The sequence below is a fragment of the Fukomys damarensis genome, unplaced genomic scaffold, assembly GCF_012274545.1.
Source record: "Fukomys damarensis isolate Sample0158 unplaced genomic scaffold, DMR_v1.0_HiC HiC_scaffold_15, whole genome shotgun sequence".
In the NCBI taxonomy this organism is placed as follows: Eukaryota; Metazoa; Chordata; class Mammalia; order Rodentia; family Bathyergidae; genus Fukomys; species Fukomys damarensis.
In genome coordinates, this window is record NW_022900927.1 from 14,807,416 (window position 1) to 14,826,090 (window position 18,675).

The 18,675-nt window shown below is 36.6% G+C and overlaps 1 pseudogene; it reads left to right on the top strand.

Annotated features, from left to right (window-relative positions):
• The first annotated feature begins 7,618 nt into the window (after positions 1 to 7,618).
• Positions 7,619 to 7,973, top strand: LOC104876659 (annotated as a pseudogene).
• The last annotated feature ends 10,702 nt before the right edge of the window (positions 7,974 to 18,675 follow it).

Genomic DNA, 18,675 nt, shown 5'->3' on the forward strand with positions numbered 1-18,675 from the left:
GGCTGAAACTCGCCATCCTTCTGCCTCAGCATGCTGGGGTTATAGGTGTGTGCCAGCATGCTTGACTGGGTCAGTATTTAAGGAAATGTATAGGTTGGTGATTTAAAAGTCCAAGTAAGAAGGAAGTAGGGAGGGAAATAAGAAAAGAAAGAGTATGTTTGAGGGAGGAGAATTTTCCTGACATCAAAACCAGGCAAAGTTATCTGTAATTATATTACATTGCTTTATTTATTTTACAGCATTGTATTGGCACTTTAATACCAAGGTAGCCAAAGTTATAGTCCTCCACCGTCCATAGGCATCTGTATCTGGACTTAATCAAATGACCAATGTCCTTTTGGAAAAACATTACCTTCCCAAGATCAGATGCTAAATGCAGAAAAATTAAATTGTTGAAGGGCTTTATACCAGAAACATGGGCCAACTCCCTGACTGGACTTGATGTGCCTACTTTGAGAAAGGTAAATGTGAAATGAAGTAAGAAATAAATAGAAAGAAAGTGGATAATGGCTGAGGCCAAAGGCTCTAACAAATAGATTCTTCAGAACAAAATATCAAGCATAATTTTGTCCCCTCAAGACACGTTTAGAGCCAAAACTTGTCTCTCCTTAATTTGCATTCAGATGCCCATAAGGTTGCCACACTTCAGAGGCTAAAGCCTCTGTCATTACTGAAACAAAGCACTGCTACCTAGGAGGTAACAGATCTAAGCACCAAAATTATGGGAGTGACTAAGGCAGATGCTTACACAAAACAATGCAGACCCACAGTGCTGTTAGATGGCACAGCACTCATGTGTTTCTGGGCTTTGACTTTCATTTCAGAGGTCATCCTTATTACTTAGGACCCATATTTGGATATCACCTACAGAAACCCCCCATATGAACCTCAAACATCTTGATGTGCAATGGAACCAAGAATCATTTTGTAATTATAAATCTGATGATGAGGTGTTGAGAAAAGCAGATGGCTATAAAGGTGAAAAGCTAACTTCCTGGTAGAGCCAGTGGTATATGCCGAACCAGGTGTTTTCTCCTGTGTCATGGTTGAAAAGCTTGAAAAAACAGGAAAAGAACATGTAGGTTACTGAGCTCATTCAATCACATGAGATCTCACAGTGGGCTCAGGCACTGGTCTAAAATATCTGAATCCTGTGGTTTCCCATGGGAGGCCCCCTCTCATGTGCAAAGGCACATTTGAGAGGGACCACTACCTATTCAAACTTTTCCTTGGGTTATTTTGAGGCACAAAATATGTTTACAGTTGTACTCAAGCAATTAGCAGACGGTGGTACCAGTATAGATTGTGGATTTAAACAACAAAAACTATGGCCCACCACATCAGAGCTTTAGGAGAAATAAGAGCAGGTGTAAGACTATTAGAACACACAGAATTTGTTGTTAATGAATTCAGCCCCTTGGCCCTCCATGTAAGAACAGGATTTCCAACTATACCTGACTCTGACAACAATTCAAAGGGTAGCAAGCAGCTTCATGGTATGAGCATGAGATTCTACCCAACAGAACAAACTTTAACACAATAAGCTGGAGCACAGTGGTAGGGAAGAACATGTACCCTAACCTAAGTAGGGCTCTCTGATATATTACTTCAAATGGAAGCAGAAGTAGCCAAGGCCATTCACCTGGCACACTGAATACCAAGTCACAGGGAGTCCATTTGTGGAAAACACTCAGAGCCTCTAATTTACGAGAGTTTCTAAATGGAGCCTGTGATTTACAACTGTGCCAGCTAACTGCTTTGCCACTACGAATAGACCAGAATAAGATATACCCAATTTCACACTTTGTAGGCATAGGGCATATGTTAAGCTTTACTCCCACCCTCCTAACAGGAAGCTGACGATCCATCTTAAAAGACCTGTTCCCAGAGGGAACCTATTACCAATGAGAGGAATGAAGGCATCTGGTTATGTCCACAGAACACTCAGAACCCTAAGCTCAGCCAGATATGCTCTTTGGCTTATACTCTAGTGCTCTGTGACATTTTGTGTGGAAAAGGTTTCTATCTGCTGGGAAGGGACAATTACAATCTTAATTTGTGAGTCATTTTATAAAAATATTTCTGATATCAGTAATCATAATGCAAATTATATTTGAGTTTAGTTTAGTAGCTGTCAATAAGACCCACAAGAATACAGATGCTGATAATCAAATGTTCTTGGAAATTGAGTTCAAACCTCCTCCATACCCAGTCGTAGTAAAAGATTATTATCCTGAAGAGGATTTAGACTTAATTAGAAATCAGTTCATTGTAATTAGAAATCAGTCGCACAAAGCTATCACAGAGTACAAATTACACTAGACAAAAATGAGGACAGAAAATTTAAACTGATATAAGAACCCAAAGAAACACAGAAATTGTAGAATGTTTGAGTTTGTCTTTTTAAGTAGACACCCACATCTGTGTTACTACAAAAATTATTATTTGTATATTGTTGTTCTGCCTACCAAATCACTGCTGTAAAAGGTGTAACAATCCAGACAAAGAACAAGTGATTATAAAACTAGATTGAGTTGCCTTGCATGGGTCAATTTTGGCTGGCCTGGGTTAATTAGATGCTTACCTTTGGAGTGATCTGAGCAAGGTACCTACCCAGCTCTCATTGCGAAATATGTTAACTAAAGACCAGCAGTATTGGGTAACCACAAGTTTATGAATTGCTTCAAATGCAGGATATAGCAGTTTATCAGCATCATTGAGCTACAGTAAATTTGATTTGGGGAGCATATTTGATTGTGATTTGCTTCTGTTTGTCTTAGGGCTCAGGAGTTCCATAGTTACAGCACTCACATAACAGAAATGTGCTTTTCTAACAAGCTTACTACAGAAGACTCTCCACAGGCAAAATTTGCTCCTCTTTGAATCCAAAGTTTCACATATCTGCAGGTGATCTTTCAAGAGAAAGAGACAAGGATGCAGCCCAGCAGAGTGAGGGCAAAGAAACCTGAACCTGACATTGTTTCAGATCCTTCTCAAGGAGTATTCTTCCCCTGCTCTGGCTGAGCTGATCCTTAGGTTACCATGAAACTGCTTTGTGCACGTCATGTTAAATCCTGTAAGCCCTTTCAGCACTTCAGTTACTTGGTACATAATTTATGCAGCAAGTAACACCCTGTGATATTCTAAGTAAAAGTAGAAGCGATAATTGCCAAAAGTTAAAAATATTTTTATTTACGTGGTTACTGCTCTACCGTATTTTAAAGACAAAGTTGATGTTGAATAACAAGACCACTTCAGCATAGCAGTACTCGCTGTCTTCTTATTTGCTGGCTACCAATCAGATTTCAGAAATGTTTGAGAAAAATCAATTTATCTGTGTCATAACTACTACAACAGAGTATTTTTGCAAATCTCTAAATGTTGTTGCTTTTTCAATCAATGTAATGTGTTTTTGTTTGTTTATTTTGGTTTTGGTTTTTTGAGACAGGGTCTCACTATGTAATTGAGGCTGACCTGGAACTAACTATGCAGCCCAAGCTGGTCTCGAACTCACAGCGATCCTCCTGCCTCAGCCTCCTGAGTGCTGGGATTACAGGCATGAGCCACCACACCCGGCTCACAACTGTAAATTTTTAATGACATTCATCAAATAGACCACCAATAAGTTTAGCTTATGGAGGTTTTAGTGATTTGAAGTTCTCAAAAATAAATTTAGCAATAAGATAGAGTTTGAAGTTTTTCTCTACAAGCAAGATTTGAACCAAATACATTATATGACATTGAATAGTGTGCAAGATTTAATTTAAAATCCTGTCATTATAGTCCAGAATATTTCAACATGTGAGGTAAACCTTGACAGAGCTCACTCTATTGAATAAATATATATTCTACATAGAACAGAATAAAAAGATTTGTGAATAGAAAGGATGCACTATAGTTTGACTTGTAATAATATTTGATATTCCAGAACACAAGACCACTATAAAAGTTGTACATTAGAAATAATCACCTTGAGTCTACGGCCACACCAATCTGAACGCACCCAAAATTGTCTGATCTTAGAAGCTAAGCAGAGTCGGGCCTGGTTAGTAGTTGAATGGGAGAAATAATCACTAAGAAAATTCAATTAAGAAAATAACTCCTCTACAACACTAAAAAAATAATAAAATACTTTGGCAGACAAAGGGCTCTTATCAAGAATATATAAAGAACTCAAAACAATCAGCCCCCTCAAATATAAAGACCCAATTCAAAAATGGGCATCTGAATTAAACAGACATTTCTCAGACAAAGAAGTAAAAACAGCAAATAAATATATGAAAAAATGTTCCACATCACTGGTCATTCGAGAGATGCAGATGAAAACAACACTGAGATTCCACCTCACCCCACAAAGAATGGCTGCTATCAAGAAATCACACAATAACAAATGTTGGCGCGGTTGTGGGGAGAAAGGAACACTTCTTCCGTGTTGGTGGGAGTGCAGACTGGTGCAAACACTGTGGAAATCAATATGGAGATAACTCAAAGAGTTTAGACTGGAGGTTCCATTTGACCCAGTCATCCCTCTGCTAGGTATCTTTCCAAAGAACTAAAAGAATCATATCACAGTGATATATGCACACCTATGTGTATAGCAGCACAGTTTGTAATAGCTCAAACTTGGAAACAGCCTATTTGCTCATCAGTTGGAGATTGGATAAAGAAGAGATGGTTTTTCTATAAAATGGAATATTACTCAGCCATAAAGAATGAGAAATTAGATTCATTCATAGGAAAATGGATACATATTGAGGACATACTCCTAAGTGAAATAAATAAGTCACACATATACAAATACCAAATGGTTTCTCTGGTGTGAAAAACTATAACAGTACAGAAGATCCTAATGAGATAATTGGCAATATGAAAGAGGAAGAAAGGGGCTAAAGGTGTAGGGCAAGTGAGAAGGGTAGGGGAAAGGTAATAAGGGAAAAGAGAAAAATGTGAGAAAATGAAAAGATGGAAATAAAGTGTTTGTAAATGGGGAGGGGAGGAGGGGGTGAAGGGAGGGCAGGGACAAGGGGAAAAAATGAGAACCAAGACCAGTCATGTAAAGGTACAAGATCCCAATAATGAATGTTACTATGCTGTATACCTAAAATGTACCAATAAACTCAATGAGGGGAAAAAATTAAAATACTTTGGTATTATTTTAATAAAAGTATAATACATTTACATTAGAAATCTCAAAATACTGTTAAACTAAATCAAATATCTAAATAAGCAAAGTCCCCTGTTAAAGAATTAAAAGATTTAATATCGTTAAAATGGCAATGCTTTTTAAATTGATCTATGGATTTTATTCAATCACTATCAAAATCTCAGTTGAGTGTCGGGTGCGGTGGCACACACCTGTAATCCCAGCACTCCAGAGGCTGAGGCAGGAGGATCACTCTGAGTTCGAGACCAGCCTGGGCTACATAGTGAGTTCCAGGTCAGCCTCAACTACATAGTGAGACCCTGTTTCTAAAAAACCAAAACAAAAAAATTTTTTTTTCAGTTGACTTTTAAACAAAATAGAAAAGCTGATCCTAAAGTTTGCATGAAAATCTAAGAAGACAGGACAGCCAAACAATCTTGGAAAAGAATCAAGTCAAAGGAGGACTCATACTTCTGGATTTCAAAACTTAATATTAAGGACTAAGGGACAAAGACAGTGTGTGCTGGCATAAGGATGGACAGATGGATCGATGCAATGGAACTGACAGCCCAGAAATAAATACTAACTGACTTTCAACCAGGGTTTGAAGACATTTCATTAGAAAAGAAGTGGTGTTTGGCAATAATTCTCAATCTAGCATTACATATACTAAATATAATATCAGGAAAAAAATAAAAATGTAAAATACTTTTATGCCAATGAATCTTAAAATTTACACCAAGTAAAGAAATTCCTTGGAAAACTATAATTTACCATATGAACATAAAGAAATAAATGCCAAAATTGTCATATATATATATATATATAGAGTGGAAAAAGTTGAGTTTACTATTCTTAAACACACACACGCACACAAGAAAAGTGTTCTCCTGGTCTTGGTGGTTCTAGTCATTTAAAAAAGAAGTTATACCGGTCTTACACAGATTTTTTTCTACAATAGAACAGACATAATATTTCATAGTTCATTTTTTTTATTCCTAGAGAACATAAATTAATATCAAAACTCAAAAGATTTTCAGGAAGGTCAATCTCTTTGAAGAATGTATGTAAGTACTATGCAGAGATATCAACAAATGAATCCAGAGAGGCATAAATAGGAAAGTATAGGAATAATTGCATTCATCTAGGAGTGCAAGGTTGGTTATGGTTACAAGGCAACTATTATAATCCATCACATTAATAAAACAAAGGATGTCTGTAGTTTCTTCAAAAAGTAGAGCATAAGTACCATATGATCCAGCAATGCCTCTGAATATATTTTCAGATGAGATCAGGTGGTATGGCCATAAACTCTGAGTATATTTTCAAATGAAATTAAATCTGTCAAAGAGACATCTGCATGCCCATGTTGTCTGCAGCACTAGTCACAGTAAGCAAGAAATGGAAACTACCTAAGGGTTCCTCAACCGAATGGATAAAAAGCTGAGACGTATACAGAATGGAATACTATTCCACCAGGCAAAGTGTTGTGGTTTGTCTCTAGATGTTTCCTCAAAGACTCATGTGGTCATAAGTGGGTCTTTTCAGAAATGGTTGGATCTAGGGTGCATGATGATGGAATTAAGGATACTCCAACCTGGTTGCAGGGCACCACCAAAGGGTGGTTACCCTCCATGGAATATGAAGGCCAGCTGGCTTGCTGCTGCTATTACTTTGCTGCCATCTACCTGCCTGCTTTTCCATGAACTGTTTCTCCTCTGCAATGCTCCTGTACCGTGCCACCCTGCCTTGGAGCCAGATGACGATGGACTGAAATCTCTATAAAAAAACTGAAAGCTGAAATAAACCTTTCCTCCTTTAACTTTGACTGACAGGTATTTTGTTTAAGCAATGAGAAAAGTAACTAAGACACAAAAGGTAAAGTTCCATTATTAGAGACAATGTGAACAGAATTAGAGGTCATTTTTTTAAGTTAAACCACACACAGAAAGATAAGTACCTCATGATCTCATTCATATCTGGAATCTTTAAAAGTTAATCCCATAGAGGTTGAGAGTACAACAGACCCTGAAGAACTCGAGAGCAAATTCTGTGAGGGTTCAGGGATTGATTCAGTGGGGAACCAGGCATGAGAGTTGATGGGAGTCCCCATTTATGTAAATGTCACAACTATAGTCCAGTGCATAACATGAAGGCAGGAGGACCTGTATGCTGCTATTTTTCTAGCTCCTGGTATACACCTGGTCTTCTTATTAGTGCTCAACAAATATTGGTTGAATAAACAAACTACCTGCAAACAGGTTAAAATATTGTGCTTAATAAGTGTGTTCCTTTGACTAATCACTAAATCTCTGAAGCCTCCATTCAATCCTGTATCTTTTAAAGGGGAATAAGGACCTTTCCTCTAAGGAAGAGGGGATTGTGGGTACAGAGGGCTTCCACTGGGTCCACTGCTGCTGCTGCTGACTCACTGCTGTTCACGCTTGCTGAGGAACAAGTCGGTCAGGTAGCGCTATGGCTATTAAAGATATCAGAAAGACACCATGGAATCCAGGGTGGCGATTGACTGGATTAGGATTACCATTACCGGCTGCACTGTGAACTCCCTGGAGAAGGTATGCTGACTTTAGCAGAGGTGCCAAGGAAGAGAATCTCGAAGTGAAAGGACCCGCCCTCACGCTTACCAAGACCTTGAGAATCATTACACAAAAACACCTCGTAGAGAGGTGCTAAGACATGGGACTGCATCCAGATGGGAATCCAGCAGCCCCTCGTTGATTTTCACTGTTCTGCTGAGGTTGTTAGACAGACTACTTCCATCAGTATTGAGCCAGGAGTGGGGGCTGAAGTCTCCATTGCAGATGCCTAAGGCAACTGTTTTAATTAATTGACAATGATTGTTTTAAAAAGGGGAGAGGGGGATAATTATCTGCCTCTCAATACACGAGTCTGAGAAGAGAAATATAAGACTAGCACAGTACACAGCACATAAAAGTAATCCAATAAAAACTGATTTGCTTGCCTTTCTCCTTAATTCACTGAATTAACCACTGCAAATGTAAAGATATAGTGTGAGCCTTTTTAAAATATAATAACCATTCTCTTCAATCCCCGGTACCAATATATATATATATATGTATATGTATATATATATATATATGTATATGTATATATGTATGTATGTATATGGCCATTCTCTTTGATGGTATACTGGCAGGGAAAATTGTTCTAAGTTTTGTCTCAATTAGAAGAATTTAAGTAGTGGGAAATTTTAATTCCATTATTTATTTACTTGCTCACATAAGGAAAGATCAAATATATTACCTCTGGATAAAGATTTTATTTCTGATATTTAACTTTTAGCATTATTCTTTTATCCTTTGAATTACTTCTTATTGGGGCTAGGGATGTAGCTCCGCCGCCTGCCTTGCAAGCACAAGGACCCAAGTTCAATCCCTAGTACCAAAAAATAAAAATAAAAAAATGAGAACCAAGACCTGTCATGTAAAGATGCAATATCCCAACAATGAATGTAACTGTACTGTATCCCTAAAATGTACCAATAAATTCAATTATTTAATTTTAAAAAATAAAATAAAATAAAATTATACTTTCTTCTAGCTTATGATGTCAGCATAGTATTTCAGAGTCCTCATTATTTCTAAGAGTCTAAACTGATTTTATATATATATAGATAGATAGATAGATAGATAGATAGATAGATAGAATCTCCAAGCCTCCCACAAAGTTACTCTCTCTAGTCAAAATTCAGGATTACTGGCCTTCATTTTGTCTGTAAGACAGCTATCACTGTACTATGTAAGTGTGCTCATCTAAAATAACACATGAAAGCTTCAAGGACAATCATGAACTCACAGCTGTGTTTCCTTTTGCACATAATTAGTGCCTCAAGAAATGATCTATTTTAATATGAACAGGATTCTCTTTAAAAGAAAGACAGATGGAGCCAAGAAGGCAAGAAAGAATAGTGTGATTTGGCAATGATAATCTCAACATCCCTCACAAAAAAATTTCACAAACATTTTCCAGTTTGAGGTATAAAGTAAAAGTGCTGCCTGTATCACACTGGCACCATATTGTGAAATTTTAAAAACAATGCTGTTTGAGCCATTAGTAAATATAGTGTAAGAAGAGTTACCCTAAGTATAAGTACATAGAAGCCCCCTGTCAATTATGATTTTAACTTGCTCTCCTACTTAGGTTGTAACAGGACCCTCCTCTCCTCATATGGATAAACATGTACAAAGCTAAGCACTAAATGTTTTACTGACATGAGGAGCTCTGGTTGGGTTGCTGACCAAGTTGAACAATCAGGTCAATTCAACTTTAACTACAGGGAATTAGGCTGGTAAAGCTGCCTTTGCTTTTCCAAACATGAGTGTGACCTCAAAGCTCTTGCATTCCCATCCTACAGCACAAATGGAAGACAAAATTTAGAGAATCCTGAAGGTCAATTGCTGTGCTCAAGTCCTAAATTTTCTTAATGTTTACAGCTTTAATTGCAGGCATACCCCAGTATCTTTCTAGTGAATTCTCCATTCTAGCTATGACCACTTTAGACTTCAGCACTCACTGTTCAGAGTATAAACAGAACTTCGACAGTGTGCAAATCCCAGAGCCTAAAACTTAGTCCTGATACCATGTACCCTCTCATTAATAAGCCATTCTGTATTCATTAGGTTAAAACTATAGCAAGATTGCTTTCCGTATTAGCATCCAAAAGAAAAGTAGAGCATGCTTTGTTTTCCAGTCAAAATAACAAAATTGGTTTGAAATATTTTTTCCCCTAGAAGAGATAATTTGAAATTTATCATGCACTTTAGGAAATAACTCCAATTGATGTCATCCTCCCATATTTTTCATTTTTTATTGCTATTCACATTTCTCTACATGTGTCAAGAAAATAGTTGTAATCTTTCAAAATAATAGCAAAATGCTGCCATATATATTTATTATATATGTATTATATATTGTATATATTATATTATATATTATATATGATGATGTCATCATATAATATATAATTATATAATATATACTATATATTATATTATCTGTATTATAATACAATGTAATGTATTATCAATATTACCTATTATATTATCTATTATAATATATAATATAGTACGTGTGTGTGTGTGTGTGTGTGTGTGTGTGTATTTGTGTTTGTTTTTGGTATGAGGGATCAAACTCAGGACCTTGTGCTTGCAGCACCACTGAGCTAAATCCCTGGCTCAATGCTGCTATATTTTTTTAGTATATAGCCCTCTACTTTCTTCCAAAGGAAGTTGTTCCTAGAAAGGAGGTTGTTTCAGCCTGGTTTTTGTTTTCTATAACTGATTATGAGAGACCAGGAAAATTTCCAAAAGTAAAGGTTTATTTGGCTCACAGTTCAGAACACTAAGAAGTTCAAGATCAAGTGGCTGCATATGGCGAGGTCCTTCTTGTTATTGTGGATCCTGCAGTCTCACTGAGTGTCCTAGCTCAGGCTTTTCCTAACCCTCCATTTACCTCCCGGAGGTCAAAGATCCATTTCCACTCTTTTAATATCTCACAGTGACCATTAAATCTCAACATGAGTTTGGGTGGGACATAGAAAGCGTAGTAAATGTCCTGCTTTCCACACCAGATGCTAAGTAGGAGAATAAGAGGAAAAGACAGTAAGATCTGGCATAAGAGCACATCTAGATTGGAACATTGCTAGAAGCGGTGAAGGAAGCTGGGGGAAGATGTGGTTGAGATGGATTCTGGCTGAAAAAGAACTAGAGGAGTTTCACAATGTTTAATGAGGCCAGACACAGTGGCACATGCCTGTAATCCCAACATTTAGGAGCCTGAAGCAAGAGGATCACAGTGAGTTAGAGGCCAGACTGGGTTACATAGTGAGATCAAGACCAGCCAGGGCCAGGGATTTAAATCAGTGGTTCTGGCACCTGTCTTGTAAACTCAAGGGCCTAAATTCAATCCTCAGTATGAAAGAAAGAAAGAGAGAGAAAGAGAGAGCGAGAGAGAGAGAGAAAGACAAGACAAAACCAGCCTGAACTACATGACCCTGTCAAAAAAAAAGCCCCCTCTAAAATAAAATGGGGATTTTGAGACAGTATTAGTAATTATAATTTTGCATATTTTCATTCAATCTACCTAAAATATGCTTAGTAAGATCCATATACTTCATCAATAATTTCTTGAGTTGGATTTTTTTTTCAGACTGTGACAAAAATCATTTCTTGTTTCATTGTAGTTATAGGAAAAAAAGAAAGCAAGGTGAAGTTTTCCATGGGGATCTAATCAGATCTGTTTTCAGGTGTAAATAGTACTCATTTTTCTAGTGCATCGTTGACTGCACTGCACTGGGTATTTAAGAAAATGGCACTTCTATTTTATACTTTTGCATTAAGTGTTGCTGGTTTGTGAAGAGAGGAAATGAATTGAATGTCCTCAGGTACTTCGAAGTTGAAAGAAAATGAGAAAGGCACTATCTACAATCCTTAAGTAAAGAATACTCTAGGGAAGATCGTTCTTAGAAATTTTGTCAAATGCTGCACATTTTTATAAATTCCAATTTCAGTAGGCATTAGAGAAAAAGGTACTTAATCACACACTCTTGGCAGAACTAGTTTATGCAATTTATGAGCATATAACAGTATTACAAAGATATTTTTATTTTCCCTTATGTCTCCTATTGAACTCAGAACACATTCATATATATATATATATATATATATAGGCTTCCCTTAACATCACTGCTATACCATTTCCAGTACAAAGTGATCCTGTAAAGTTTCAAGGAACAAATACTATCAATGAATGGTTTGACCATTTTCTGAGACTTGAACATGTCCAAAAGGAGATCAGTATTGAGATGCTTCAGAAAAATAAAACTAGAAATTTCATTTGACCCAGCAATTTCCTTTCTAGATATCTCCCTCAAAGAGTTGAAGACGTTGCATTCGTATGTTACAGGCATATTCATATTTCTAGCAGTGTAATTCATAATAGTTAAATCTTAGGAGCTGCCTGTATGTCCATCAACACATGCATCAATAAAGAAAATGTGTTATTTACATACAGTGGAGTACTACTCTGCCATAAGATAAGCTGAAGCCATGTGTAGAAAAATGGATGCACACTGAGACCATAATTCGAAGTCAAATAAATGAGACACACAGCTTAAATATCATATGATACCTCTTACACGATAATTACATATGTACTTAAAAGGTATAAACAAACAGCAAAATAAAAGATAGTAAGAAGTAGAAGATCTTTCTTAGATGGAAAGGGGGTTAAGAGATGGAAGGAATGGTGAGGGAGGGGATGGAAGGGGATGAAAAAAGATTTGGGATGTGTTGTGCACATGTACCAACTCCCCACAGGGGATGTAAACATTACATACTGTACACATACTAATAGAAATGAAGAAGCTACAATAAGCATCTTGGGTTTTGCCACAACTCTTAATACCCTTAATATTCTCTCATCTCTGTCTCTGTCTGTCTCTCTCTTTCTTTCTCTCTAGAAAATAAATAGAACCACAATCTCCCAGAGAATAAAATCATAACTTGATTAGTCTTAGATATTCAAATATTGGAAAGAGTTAAAAATTACCTTACTAGTTTTATTGGTTGGCACTTCGGTAACAGACATTTATGAATGGAAAGTGAGAGGTTCATAATCTATATTACAGAATGAGTTCAGTGGTAGACAGGAAGTTTTGATAGGGTTGATCTCTCTTTGGAAAATCTGGTCAGCAATTCTGAGAACTTTAAAGAATCAGGCATGTTTTTCTCCTCCCTCACTTATTTATCCTAATGAAAATAGGGTACTACTACCTGTGCCACAAAAGTACTGGATTTTAAGTTACATTATTTCAAATATTGCACTTTACACCATATTTATTAGGTATGTATATCTTTCCTTCAAGTAACCCTTTCCTAGAAGCAATACGAATTTGAATGTTTCATTAGAATTATGCAAACAGCTGGAAGCTCTCAAGATTCAGTAGATAATGATATTTTACAAGTGCGTTATAGTGCTTATAAGCACAGTTTTAACTAGTCACTTCATTACATGTGCTATGCCGTTGTCATAGCAACTTTGGAGAGGGTCAGGATGAATAGGAAATTGAAGTGGTGATGACCTAAAGTTATAATTTAATAATGACTGCAGTGATACCTGCTGGGGAGATAATGTCAAAATCAAGGGACTGTGCTTATTCTCCAGAAATGCCTTACTGCAGGTTTATTTAGGGTTCGTGTTTTCAAGTTAAAATAGAAAAACCTGAGCACATATTCTTTTTCCTTCACTCCATCATTACCTGAAACTTTGTGAAGAAATAATGCCTCCAAGGCTGTTATATGAATAACATAAGATGCATGCCTACATTTTAAATATTTCTTCCATTCTCTTCCCAATGTTGAACTGGTACGTACTTTTAATTTTCATATTTATAGGTACTGATTTAGAGCATATTTGTAATTTCCCTTTATGCCAATGCTCCACTGAAAATTTTATCTGACATGTAGTACATGGGTCCAAGCACAGACTGTTTTTCTTTCAGGGCCTCTTTATTATCTAAGCAACTGAATCCCTTTCCTATCTTTTATTTTTGGTTTCTGCCTGTGAAGATCTAAAGGTGAATATTATTCTAAGCTTGAAAACTAAAACCTGACCATTTCATTTGGAAACTGTATCTAAAGATCCTAACCGTGATTGTTTAACCAGGTTAACATCTTGCAGTACAGACCTGTGTTTTTAAAAAGTAAAACCAGAATCTATTTATCTGCAAAGGAGAACCATACTGGTATGGAAGATCACTTTAGGGGAGTCATGAAAACAGCCCAGTACTTCAATAGTTTTGCAAGATGCAAAGTGCTATGGAATACACTTAGTCTTTACCAGTCCTCAGCAAAGGCCGATCTGAGCACAGAGATTTTGCCTTGGTGAAAGAAGAGCACATCAGACATGGGTTTAATTTTAGCTTGGCCACTTCCTAGACACATAAATAATTTATATATACTTTGTGTCTGTTTCTTCATGTGTGAAATAGAGAGGATACCTATTTGTCAGGGTTATAGAAAGGAATAGGAAAACTGTCATATATCTAGAGCAGAACAATGCACTCCAACAAACAGTGTACTTTATGACAGTCATTGAAAAGTTTCTTATTTATTGGTATTCCATTTTTTATTATCTAATCGACTGTAATAAAGAATAACTTTCTAATGATAGAAAAGTAAACAGACATGTCTTGCCTTCAGCATTAGTGGCAAAGGCTGCCACTGACATTTCCCCCAAAACCCACAGATACAGAATCAAACCTCAGCAAGGTATAGTGCTTCCTTTTCGCAAACTAAGTATCTCATCCTAAAAGTCAAAGCAAGATAAATTGCCCATTTTTAAAAAAATAAAATCTCAATCCTAACACAATTTTCAAAAGCCATCTTATGTTAAAGGAAATGGGAATTCAACTGAGGAAAACAGTCCTAACCCCTGAGATGGCTGAGCTGCAGGCAAAGCTGGGCCCCTGACTCAGAGGGGTTTGGATGGTAAATTAGAAGGAATGCTCTCCAGGACACACAAAAGAATGCAATCGGTAGCACAATTTGCAGTGTAGAAATATTTGCAGATGTATAATCTTTTTTAGAGGGTGTTGTTGGAAAACAGGCAACTAAAAATTTCTCCACTGGGAGCAAACCAAACCTTCATGAGAAGGTTATGGTTGCAAGGGAAGCAAGCAAAAATAAGACTTTTAAGCTTGTGATAAAGTATAACAAAGGAGACTCTGTTTGACCTTGTTAGGAAGGCATGTAGGGAAGAGCACCTACTACTGTTGAAGGTAATGGAAGACTTTTATTTTGCCTCAGCAATGAAAATACCATTTACAGATTGTCAACATTTCAAGTCATCCAACTGATAAAGTATGAAAATCTCGAATGTGGTAGCAGAACGTTATGTGAGTGTTTAGAATTTTTGACACAAATTACTAAAATTCTACTTGTTAGAAAGAAGCTGTTGAAAGGGAAAGAAGAAAAATAGAGGACAAGTGTACTGCATTTACATCCTCAGAAAGATTTGGGAATGAAGACACAGACTACAGTAATTGGAACCGCAAAGTTAGCAGAGCTAACCAATAACTTGAGAACTAAAAATGAGGTAATGCCAAAACACTTAGGGGAAGAAAGAGAGTAAATATTGAATGTGAGTGATCTAAAGTTTTATTCTTTACAGTGGGGTAAGCAATAGGCACATAGATAAAATATGGAAATAGTCACAGTTATGGGGGTAAAAACTTAAAATCTTGAAAGATAGATGTATTTGTAACATACTGTCTGGGGGATGGGAATGGAGATCAAGGAGATACATCCAACATCAGTAATTTATTTCCATAAAACTTCTGAACCATTTGATTTTCACAGTGTATGTTTTTTCATTCTGAAAATATAGAATTAAAATCACAGATGAGTTCCCATCTTCAAAACTATTCTGATATAAAGGCAAGTTTTAAGCTATACTTTTTCTCAGAGTTGACCCTATATTCATGATTGGTTTCTAAAGGCTTCTCATTGACTAGGACCTGATTTGGTCTGGAGGGCTACCACATTTGTGAAGTAGACTTTTCTTGGCTGGGTTTGCCAAGCAAGAAGCTGTATTAATTCGCCTCATCACAGACTTCTTTGGGTGTGAGCTCCCTCGAGAAGTGAGTATTTTTCCAGTCTATTCCCAATACAGCCATAAAAAGTGACAATGTCAGGGAATTCAAGTAATACATGAAATACAACAAATTGAAGTGAACACATATACTAATATACAAATTCTTGTCAACTGTGAGGTGAAAAATACATCTGGAATAGATTACAAAGGAAAGAAAGTACACAGACACGAACACTGTTTTGAATGCAGTTTGACCTCAGATTGCATTTATTTAATCTATAGTGCTGCCATCAAATGTTATAAAAATATTATTATCCATATGTGTTACATAGTGCACAACAATCTAGCACTAATAGCTATAAAATTAAGGTTTGGAAAGTCTGGAACTTTCCCATTAAATATATTTTTTAATATTTAACTGAAAACAAATTTTCATTTCATTCTCTTTTCTTCCTATTTCGGAATGTGCAAATATAGATAAATAAATACAAATACAAATTTTTTTGATGCAAACGTCTCAATGAAGAGTGGCTGTCTTCCTCACATAATCAAATACTTTCTGTTTATAAGAGAACATCAGCAGGTAGAAAGGGCACCATGCTGAAACTCAAAAGGATTTTTCACTCCTGTCAATCACTGGTCATGTTTATTTGCCTGTTGCTGTGGCTTCAACTTAGGAAAGTAAGTTTGACATCTGTCTTTTTTATATTCTGAGTTGTCCTCAGGAATAAGTGAAATGGTGTTAGCAAAGAATTTTGATGATAACAGAATACCATGTAAATTATGCTTATAAATGTTATGATATCTGAGAGCTTCTATGCACAAGCACACTATGTTACATCAAATGAGAGAAAGGACATTTAAAACAAAATATAAAGAATAAATAATTACACAATTTTTTAGCATGCATAAAAGCAGTCATTTTAGAAATACGTTACAGTAGGGAAAGTGGGAAGGGTAGGGGAAAGGGAATAAGGGAAAAGAAAAAATAGGAGAAAATGAAAAAATGGAAATAAAGTGTTTGTAAATGGGGAGGGGAAGATGGGGTGAAGGGAAGGCAGGGACAAGGGGAAAAAATGAGAACCAAACCTGTCATGTAAAGGTACAAGATCCCAGTAATGAATGTAACTGTACTGTATACCTAGAATGTACCAATAAACTCAATAAAAAGGAAAAAAAATAAAAATATGCTACAAAAAGTTCAGCACTTACAAGCCCTCAGGTATTGTCATCAGAATATGACCAAGCATGGCCTAGACATCACACAAGGAAATTAAAGAAAACCTGCCCGTGCTTCTGCTGTCTGCATTCCTCCTATAATCCCCCTCCAGGTGTCGAAGGAACCAAGTCCTATAGAAATCAGATGGCCAGAGAGGAAGTGACAGAGTGGGAGTAACATTTATTCACTGCAACTCTCTCTGAAAAGGGCAGTCAAAATCTGCCAATGGAACTTGTTTCTCGTACAATATTAGATTCTGTACTAAGAAATGTAAATCTTAACCATGTGAATCTTAAAAACAGAACGCGATAGCCTCGGCTAATGGAAAGGACAGTAAATTTAGAATCTAGCTCAGTCCTAACCCCATTTATTTTTCTTTTAAAAATTAAACATGCATCTGGGTATTTAGCTTAGTAGTTCCACCGCCTGCCTCGCAAGCACAAAGACCCGAGTTCGATCTCCGGTACCAAGAAAAAAAAATTAAACATGCAAATATAACCACAACATTTAAATGTATTCAGTGTTTCTACAGACCTCTAGGCAACCTCCCTCCTAAAATACATGCTGTTTTTTTGCATGCTTTGTCTTTGTTTGTTCTAATTAAAAACATGATTTCTATTATCTTATAAAATTGAGGCTTAGAATTGTTGCCATCTTCTTTCAGTGTAATTTTTTCTTGCTACTCAGAACTTCCATTTGACGTTCCTTTACTACTCCCTGAAACAAGCCCACAGAAGTGTGTGTGTGTGTGTGTGTGTGTGTGTGTGTGTGTGTGTGTGTGTAAAGCATTTTATTGTGGCAAACCCCAGTTTTGGCTGTTGCTGCTGCTAAAATATATTTTCAGTGGGGATAGAATTCTAAAGATTCTAATTTCCTTCAGTTCAGTGTAAGGATTATTTGGGCCTGTTCTAGCAGTCCATCTTGTGAGCTTGTCCTTATAGCACTTTGCAGACAATCTAATGTATCTCTGTTTTTTTTCTCTCAACATTCTACAGATTCGCTACAATGTGCCTAGGCATGGGTTTTGTGGCTTTTCTCATGTTGATCTTGCCTGAGGTAACGGGCATTTCTTAATCTATGTATTTGGTATCCTTCATAAATTCTGAAAAATTCTCATTTCTTGTATTTTTAGAGAGTGAATCTTGCCCTATTATCCCTGTCCTCGTCTTCTGAAATATGTTCAGTGAAAATTGTTCTGGTTCACAGTCACTGAAGCTTTATCTTTTTGTGCCTGAAACCACACTTCACACGTTAGACAAAGTGTCCGCTTCATTTCTTAGTCGAAGTGCTGAAATGAGTAACATCATTGTAAAGAATATGCGAGGCAGAACAGCTACAAGGGAGCTAATTTGAAGACTGAGTGACCCTGACCAAATCAGAGACTTGTTACAGGACAGGGGAAATTTTTGATCCAAAGGCAACCAAACCACTGGATACCCTTCTAGCCATAACTTATGTAGCCTGGGAAAGACTGGCAACACTGGGGGGTTTTGCCATTGAAAAAAAGATTTTCCCATCCTGTGGGTTGTCTCCTCACTCTGTTGGAAGATTACCCAAGCTTTGGAAAACTGGTGAAGAACACAGAAGGGAAAGAAAGAAGGAAAAAACAAAAGCAGAAACTAAACAAACAAATGATTTTTTTCTTTCTTTCTTTTTTTTTTTTTTTTTTTTTTTTTTC